At 45.0% G+C, this 9103-nt stretch overlaps 1 non-coding gene across 1 annotated transcript; it reads left to right on the forward strand.

The window, feature by feature from the left end:
• Positions 1–6473: 6473 nt before the first annotated feature.
• Positions 6474–6545, forward strand: TRNAQ-CUG (transfer RNA glutamine (anticodon CUG)). Its single transcript has one exon. It is a non-coding gene; the product is annotated as a tRNA-Gln (tRNA).
• Positions 6546–9103: the final 2558 nt, after the last annotated feature.

Consider the following 9103-nt stretch of genomic DNA (forward strand, 5'->3'; position numbering starts at 1 on the left):
TCAGATTAGCTTATATACAGCAAAAAATTAGTAGAACAGAAAGGAGAAACAGGTAAGCCCAAAATTATGATTGGAGACATCAATGCTCCTCCTATCTCAGTAATGAATAGAACAAGTAATCCAAAAAGTCAGGAAGCACGTAGAAGACCTGAATAACGCTGTCAACCAGCTTGACTTATGGAATGTTCCATCAGCTACAACAGAAGACATTTTGCACATGAACCATTTACCAAGATAGATCATACTCTGAACTGTCAAAAAAAATCTCAAAAATTTTAAAAGGATTGAAACCATGCCAAGTATGTTCTCTGACAACAAACCAATGACAAAAAGGTTTTAGAAAATCTTCAAATATGTATGCATTAAACAACACATTCCTTAATAACTATGGTCCAAGAAAAATTTCCCTTGTTGTTTACAAGGAAAATTTTTAAATATTTTCAAGTGTATGAAAAAGAAAGCACAAACTAGCCCAATTTTTCTGATACATTCCCTAGCAGTGTTAAAGGAAAATTAAAGCACAAAGTCCTTATATTGGGGTTGAAGGGAGGAAAAAATGTCTCCAATCAAGGATCTAGGTGTCCACTTTAGGAGACTGGAAAAAGAAGAGCAAATTAAATCTAAAGCAAACAGAAAAAAAATAATAACTTGAGAGCAGAACATATTGAACCGGAACATATAAAAATCATAGAGATAAAACTAAAAGCCTATTCTTTGAAGAGATCAGTGACATTGATCAACATCTAGCTAGACTTATCAGGAAAAAAAGAGAAACATTACAAATAATCAAAACCAGGAATGAAAGAGGGTAAATTAAGAGAGATCCTCTAGACCTGCATCATCCAATACAGTAACCAGCAGCCTCATGTGAGTAATAAACACCTGAAATGTGGCTAATCTGAGTTGAAATGTGCTGCAAGTGTAAAATACACACCAAATTTTGAAGAGCTAACATGGAAAAAAAAAAGTAAAATATCACATTGATCATTTTTATATTGATTACATGCTAGAAGGATAATATTTTAGATGTTTTGGGTTAAATAAAATATATCATTACTTAGTTTCTCCTGGGTTTTAAAAGGGTTTTAGTGTAGCTACGGGAAAAATTATGTGTGGCTCACATCATATTTGTATTGAACAGAGATGCTATAGACCTTAAGAGAGTATTACTGGAATATCATAAACAACTTTATGCCAATAAAATCAATAAAATGAAATAGACAAATCTGTTGAGGGACATAAACTACCAAACTCACTCAAGAAGAACTAGGAAACAAAAATAGTCCTATATTTATTAAAGAGATTAAATTTGCTGTTCAAAGCCTTCCCACTAAGAAAATTCCAGGCGCAGATTATTTCACTGGTGAAGTCTATCAAACACTCAAGGAATAAATAATAACAATTCTATGCAAACTCTTCCAAAACTAGAAGAGAGATAAATACTTCCCAATTCGTTCTTTGAGGCCAGCATCCTGCTGATACCCCAAGCAGCCAAAGATATTACAAGAAAAGTAAACTACAGACCCATACCCCTGGTAAACATAGATGCAAAAATTCTAAACAAAATCTTAGCAAAATGAATCCAACAACATATAAAAAGGATAATGCCTCATGAGTAAGTGGGGTTTATCTCAAGAATGCGAGACTGTTTCAATATTTAAAAGTCAATCAATTTCATTGATTGACATATTTACAAATTAAAAAAATTACATAAATATCATATACATGATATATATTAAATACATCATATACATGATATATATTAAATATATTTCACATATTATATATATACATAATCATCTCGAGAAATACAGAAGAAGCAGTTGACAAATTACAACATCCATTCCTAATGAAAGCTTTCAGCAAACTAGGAAGAGAAGGGAAATTCCTCAACCTGATAAAGGACATCTATGAAAAACCTACAGTTAATACTTTACTTAATGGTAAAAGACTAAACACTTTCTGTCTAAGATTAGGAAGAACACAGGGATGTCTGCTCTCACTACTTTTAGTCAACATTTTACTGGAAGTTCTGGCCAGTGCAATCAGGCAGGAAAAAGAAACAAAAGGCATCTAAGTTGGAAAGGAAGAAGTAAAACTGTCTTTATTCACAGACAACCTGATCATCTATGCAGACCATCCAATGGAATGTACAAAACAAAAATCTACTACAACTAGTAACTAGTTTCAGCAAGGTTGCAAGATACACAATCAATGTATAGAAATTAATTGTACTTCTACATGCTAGCAACAAACAATCAGAAATTGGAATTTTTTAAAATGCCAGTTACAACAGAATCAAAATATATGAAAAACCTATGTGCTGAAAACTACAAAGCATTGCCAAGTGAAATCAAAGAAGACTTAGATAAATGGAGAGACATCCTTTGCTCATGGTTCAGAAGACTCAATATTATTAAGATGTCAGTTCTCCTCAAATTGATCTGTAGATTCAATGAAATCCCAATCAAAATTCCAGCAAAATTGTTTGTAAAAATTGACAAATTGATTCTAAAATTCATATGGAAATGCAAAGGACTTATAATAGGAAAACAACTTTGATCAGGGAGAACAAAGTTTGAAGGCTAACATCACCTAATTTCAAGACTTATAAAGCTACAATAATCAAGAAAATGTGATTTTTGCATCAAAATAAACAGATCACTGGAAAAAAACAGAGTGTCCAGAAATAGACCCATACATATATGGACAACTGATTTTTGAGAAAGGTGCATAGGCAATTCAGTAGAGAAAGGATAGTCTTTAGAGCAAATGGTGCTGAAACAATTTATCTATCTATCTATCTATCCATCCATCCATCTACCTATGTATCTATCTATAAAAAGAACTTTGATCCTTATCTCACAATAGATACAAAAATTAACTCAAGATGGATCATACACTTAAAAATATAAACCCTAAGATTATAAAACTTCTAGAAGAAAGTACAGGAGAAAAATCTTTCTTAACTCCTACACCAAAAACATGATCCATAAAGAACAAAGTAAATTAAACTTCATCAAAACTAAAAACTTTTGTTCTTTAAGAGATATTGATAACAGAATGAGAAGACAAGCCACAGAATGGGAGAAAAGATTTTCAAAGCACGTATCTGACAAGACTTGTATCCAAAATATATTTTTAAAAAATTCTTAAAACTCTGTAACAAGAAAAAAGACCCACAATGTTTAAAAACGGGCAAAAGACTTGAGCAAACACTTCACAAAGTAAATATACATGTGTCAAATAAGCACATGTAAAGACACTCAACATCATTAGTCATTAGGGAAATGAGAATTAAAACCACAGTGAAATACTGCTACAAACCTACTAGAATGGCTGACATTTAAAAGATCGACCCTACTGACTGTTGACAACGCTGTCAAGGAACTAGAACGTCCAAACCCTGCTAATGGGAATGCAGAATGGCATAACCACCTTGGAAAACAGTTTCGTGGTTTTTTAAAAATTTCATCATACACCTAACATAATGGCTGGACTCCAGCCATTCCACTCCTAGATGGAGAAAAGAAAGCATATGTCCATACTAAGACTTGCACACAGATATTTATAGCAGCTTTATTTTTAATAGCCAAAAACTGAAAAGAACCCAAATGCCTATTAACGGGTGAAGAGATAAACAAATTGTGGTACAGCCATACATTGGAATTCTAGCAATTCAAAGGAATGAACTGTTATTGATACATGCAACGAAATGAGTGAATTTCAAAATAATTATGCTGAGATAAACAAACCAAATAAAAAAGTACATAACGTATCGTTTCATTTGTACAAAATCATTAATATTCTAAGCTAATCTATAGTGACAGAAAGCAGATCAGTGGTCACCTGGGGAGAAGAAAAGGAAAGGACTACAAAGGAGCACAAGACAGCTTCTTGGGGTGATGGATATGCTCACTGTCTCAATGGTGGCAATGGTTTCACTGGTGTTTACATATGTCAAAACCTATCAAATAGTACGTTTTTAATATGTGCAGTCCATAATGCGCCTATTCTCAATCTCAATAAAGGTTTTTTTAAAGGATTAGGAAACAGATCGGGGTGGGAGAATGCTTTCCCTGAAAAACATCCTTTCCTTTCGGCTTCCTCCTACTTTCCTTACGGCTGCAGGACATTTTAATGTGTGCATGTTTGCTTTTCTTTGGACCTGACCTTATCTGGCATCCCTGGTACCTGCAGCTTCTGGGTCCTTAAGGATCCCTGTGCGCCGTTTCCGAGGCGGCCACAAGGGAGCGACGTGGTCCCGCCTGAGAAAAGTCGCCTTTTTCTTGAGTTAGTCTAAGGGAAGGACGTCAGCCGAATTATATTTCCCCAAACTTCGCCGGTCAAATGAGAGTGGTGCTGGAACAGAGGTTCCTTAACATTTAGTCACTGCCGCCTCGGGGGCGTCCTGGGTCATCCTAAGGCCCGCGCTGCCCAGACTCCAAGGAACCGGCTGTGGACGCTCAGCCGCCCCACTTTGGGGCCACCTCACTCAGTCTCCCAAAGACCCGCAAAGAGACCTGACCAGAGAGAAACGCATTCGTGCTTCTCGCGTGGAGGGAAAATATTCCCTCATCTTCCTCTCAGACTGCGGAAACCCATCGCGATGTTCGGGTGGCATTTATTCCGTGCAAAGGAAGGAGGAGCGCGGAGGGGCGATCACGAAGGAAGAAGGAGATGCGGGAGGACGGGAAGGCTGGGGAAAGGGGACGAGAAGAAACAGAGGGAGGAAAGTGGAGAGGAGACGGGGGCGGGGGGCGCAATGGGATGGAAGGACGATAGAGCGGGCGAAGGAGCGAGAGGAAAGAGGAGCAGGAGGAGTTACATTCCCGGGGTAGTTCTGCTCACTGGCCCCCCTCACTCCAGCTCCCACCACCACCGCATCCCCACCTCTCACCTTGGGCTCTCAGGCTCAAGGCGCTTTCGCCCCTCAAGGACAGTCTCTCCACCCATCCTAGTTCTGACCTCAGTCGATTCTCTCCCTGCCCCTTGTCACAGCCCGGTTCTCCGGGTTTCCTGGCCTGTTCCTCCTGTGTTCTCACAACATCCTTTCAGACAGATTCCTTTTCTTCTTAATTCGGCCAGAGTCCATTTCTGTTCCTTGCAGTCATGAACCTCGACTGAGCTTCAAGTTCTCCTGGAGGAGTGCTTTGTGTTGTTTGTTACCGCTCAACTTCTTGGTTTCCCAGGAGGAAGTTGCACCGTAGCCTCAAACTTTGAGGAGAACAACTTCCTCTCCATAACAAGAGTAGCCCCTTTGCCTCCTTCCTCTTTTATTCAACGCCCGTCCAGTGTCTTGGAACAAAACACCTCTTCCAGCAACACTGGGTGTCTTTCTCTTTTTTAGCCAGCAGCTTTTATTTTTTCCTGTTAATGCTGATTTTTCTGTTCTGTGTATTGGATAAGAGAAGAGGTGGCTTTGGGACACAATGAAGAAGTAAAGGGGAAATGAAATACACAGATTATGATTTTAAGATATAATATGAATTTATATCTATTATATAGTTACATGTTCACATATTTAGTGTGGCGGTATTTTGTGTACATAAATACCGTATATACTGTTAAGACAACTTGGGTACACACCCCCTCTGACCCAGCAATGAGTGCTCTTGGGTACCCTGATGTGTGTACATTTTTTTAAATCCGTGCAATTTTGAGGTCATAATATATTGAGAGGTTGGAATCGAATTGACTTGGCCAAGCTCTCAGAAAACAGTCTGTGACTTTGTGGTTGTCAGAGCCCTGCCTTGTGGCCTCCAAGGTATGTGGTCGATTTTGAGCCGCCGCAGGTGAGTATGGTCTGGTTTGTCTGGGTGTTTGATATAAACGTTAAACATGGTTGATTACTTTGTATTGTAAATCTACCAAATATATGTTTGTTGTAAGAAAAAATTACAACAAAAACCCCCAGAGGTGTATGAAGAAGAAAAGGAAAGTTCTCCTGCCTCCCAATCCCACTCCACAGCTGACACACCAGTATACATATACAATGCATAAGAGGCAGTGTTGGCTTTGGGATGTGATGGCTGCTATGTGCCAAGGGACCCAGGAAGTTCCAAGTCCTGCCCTGAGGACTTCCCTGCCCTCATCTGCCCTCTCTGGGCAATGGGAAAAGTGTGAAGGCAACGAAAAGGAACGTAAGGCTATTATTTGCAGAAATTTCAGCTCAGGACAGGAGGCTGGTAAACTGAGGCAGAATATGTGGCTTATGAGGGAGGCTTCAAGGGCTCTTCCCTGGCCCTAAGCGCAAGAGTGGATTTGACATCATTTTCTGAGGTGACAGGAAGTCAATCCAAGGAGAGGGGCCGAGAGGAAGCAAGACGGTCGACCACCCACGCAGGTCAACTTTACTCGAGTCTTTTCGGATGAGTGGAAGAAATGTCTTGGGATTGTCGGCAGGAACTAGGGACATTGAAGGAGCGCTGATCCACCCACTCTGGGGAGCCGCAAGGGGCGGCCCCCGTGCGGGTTCCATGGTGTAAGAGTGAGCACTCTGGACTCTGAATCCAGCGATCCGAGTTCAAATCTCGGTGGGACCTTGGCCTTCCCTTTAGGATGACGGCTGTTTTTTCCTCCTCAAACGAGGAGTGGCGCCCTCCTCGCGTCCTGCTGTCGGGAGAGGAAGGGTCTGGTCCCGGGAAGGCAGCCCCGCGGGCCCCGCGCTGCTCCGGTCGCGCCTCTCTTCTGCTCCCGCCGCCGGCCGCGCCTCGCCTCCGTGTCCCCCGCGCTCTCCCGTCTCCTCCTCGGGAGTCGGGGTCCTGGACACCGGGTTCTGCGAGGGGCCGGGTCCACAGGGACAGGGCAGGCGTATCGGGTGACCGAGCCTGCGGTGCCCCCGCTGGCCCCGTGCAGCTCTGCACGGCGCCGGGCCTCGGGGGCCCCGGCCCCGCCGCCAAGGGGCCCGGCGACCGAGCCAGTGCCACCCCCTCCTGGGGGTCACCCTCGGGCCTCGGGGAGGGCGGGCAAAAGGCAGAGGCGGCGTCCACTCCGTCCCGCACCACGAGGGGTCTTCGCACGGCCCGTCTGGTCGCCGGACCCGTCGTCTCCGGGAGAGGAAGAGTCCGCGGGAGGCGCTGTGAGGCGGCGGCGGCGGGCGCGGCCATTGGCGATGGTGACTGAGTCCTGGGGTCGGCGGTTCGAGACCTGAGTTGGAAGCTCTGTAATTTATTTAAACGGCCTATTTCAGTCAGAATTTTCATTTATTCTAGCCTAACTGACTGAGATTTCGGTCAGAATTTCTAGCTCCTAAGTCTCCATTGGACGCTCAAGGCCGCCGTCACACTCGACTTCGGAACCTGACTCCAGGGACTCTCCTCCTTCCGTCCCCGGCTCCGCGGGAACCAGGACTCCGCGCCCGGGATCCCCGCGCCCGTGGAGACCAGGGCTCCCTGGCCCGCGGCCGAAGGTCAGCCGAGCCGGAGCAGCTCCGAGCCCCGGGCCCGCGGGCTCCTCCGTCCCGCCGCGCCTCGGCTCCGCGGGGAAGACGCCCGAGCCCTCCCGCTCGGTGGGGACGCGCGGGGCAGGGCGACGACGGGCCTGCTCGGCGAGCCACGGCGCTCTCCTCCGGGCGCTGCGGGGCGTCTCCGCGTTTCTGTTCTGGAACTTTCGGCGGTGACAAGGGACGGGAAACCGTGGCCGTCTGTTGGAGGCTCCACTTCGGAGGACGTGAAAAGAAAGAGGCGTGGGGCCGCGCACGAGAGCCGAGGAAGGGCGAGAGGCAGGGCAGGGCGGAGAATGGCCCAGAAGAAGGGAGAAAGCAGGGCATGGGCGGGAGAGGAGCCGGGCGACCCCAGCAGCGGCATCGGTCGCTGGGTTTGGGCGACGGCCGCCCCTCGGTCTGGAGCGGGGCCGCCCCGTCCCGATCCGCCCGCGACGCCGGCTCCGCCGGAAATCGCCAAGCTGCTGGCTGGCCCGTGTGCTCGCCGAGTTTCCTTGCCCGGTGGGGTCCGGAGGGGTGAGCAGGGCCAGGTCGGTTTGCACGTGGGCGGAAGCCGAGTCAGGGGCCTCGCCGGCTCCCGCGGAGATGAGCGGCGGGTAGGGAAAGGCGCCAGCTCCTTTTCCCTTTGCGGGCCGGTCTGCAGGGCCTGGGGTGGAAGACTTGAAAACCCAGCGGCGACAGGATTGATTTAGAGACAAGGAGATAAACAGCCAAATAGTTGGTTACGGGAGTTAGAAGTGGTTATCCCTGGAGAGAGGAAATGTGAGAGGGGATTGGGGGGCTACTGGTTTCCATAACAAGCTTTTGGGCATATGCGACTTTGATAAAAATTTATACTAAATAGAAAATATAATTTGTTTCTATCTATGATCTTTTTAAGGTGCGTCGTTGATATTTTGAATTTAAATCTTTATGTAGTCGTCACTAAAGATTCTGGGTTGTGTGTCATGTGTAGAAATGTCCTCCACCGTAAAACTGTAAATTTTTTATTGGGGGCAGCGTTGAAGTAAGGAGTTGGATCATTATTCCCCTTTTAATGAGCTGAAGAGATGAGCTAATCAACTCCCAGATCCTCCCCGCCCAGGAGATTCCGGCTGGCCAGAGAGGATTACTTCACTCTCCCTAGGAGGGTCCACAGCCACCGAAAAGTATCATTGATGTAACTTAAATAAAATCGGTTTCATCACACCCAGTCTTGATGCAGTGTCGCTCCCAAGATACAAGAGCTAACGCTCAATGATTATATTTTTGCAAAGTGCCGTGTGCCAGGCATCGTCTACAAGTGGTACATGTGGTTTCCTCATTTAATCCTTACAACAGGCCTATATCCTATCATCGTCCTCATTTTACATATGAGAAAACTGAGACACGGAAAGGTTAAATAACCTGTCCAGTCGCTCAGCCCACTGAGTGGTGTTTGAAAGCAGGAATCTGAGCCGAAGACAGCCTGGCTCCAGAAGATATGCTAGAACCACTGTGTTTATACTGCTCCTAATAAAAGAGAAACACGAATGGTAAAAATGCTTGACAAGAAATTTAAGTCTGTGTATTTCTTTTGGGAAAACAAAACACTGAGGAGGAATCACGTAACAGGCATACAACTGTCCTAAAAATCCTCATGACCCATCTGCCTCCCAAACATCCTCCATATCCCAACAG

The sequence above is a fragment of the Ceratotherium simum genome, chromosome 2 (assembly GCF_057802395.1).
Source record: "Ceratotherium simum simum isolate JZ-2026a chromosome 2, ASM5780239v1, whole genome shotgun sequence".
NCBI lineage: Eukaryota > Metazoa > Chordata > Mammalia > Perissodactyla > Rhinocerotidae > Ceratotherium > Ceratotherium simum.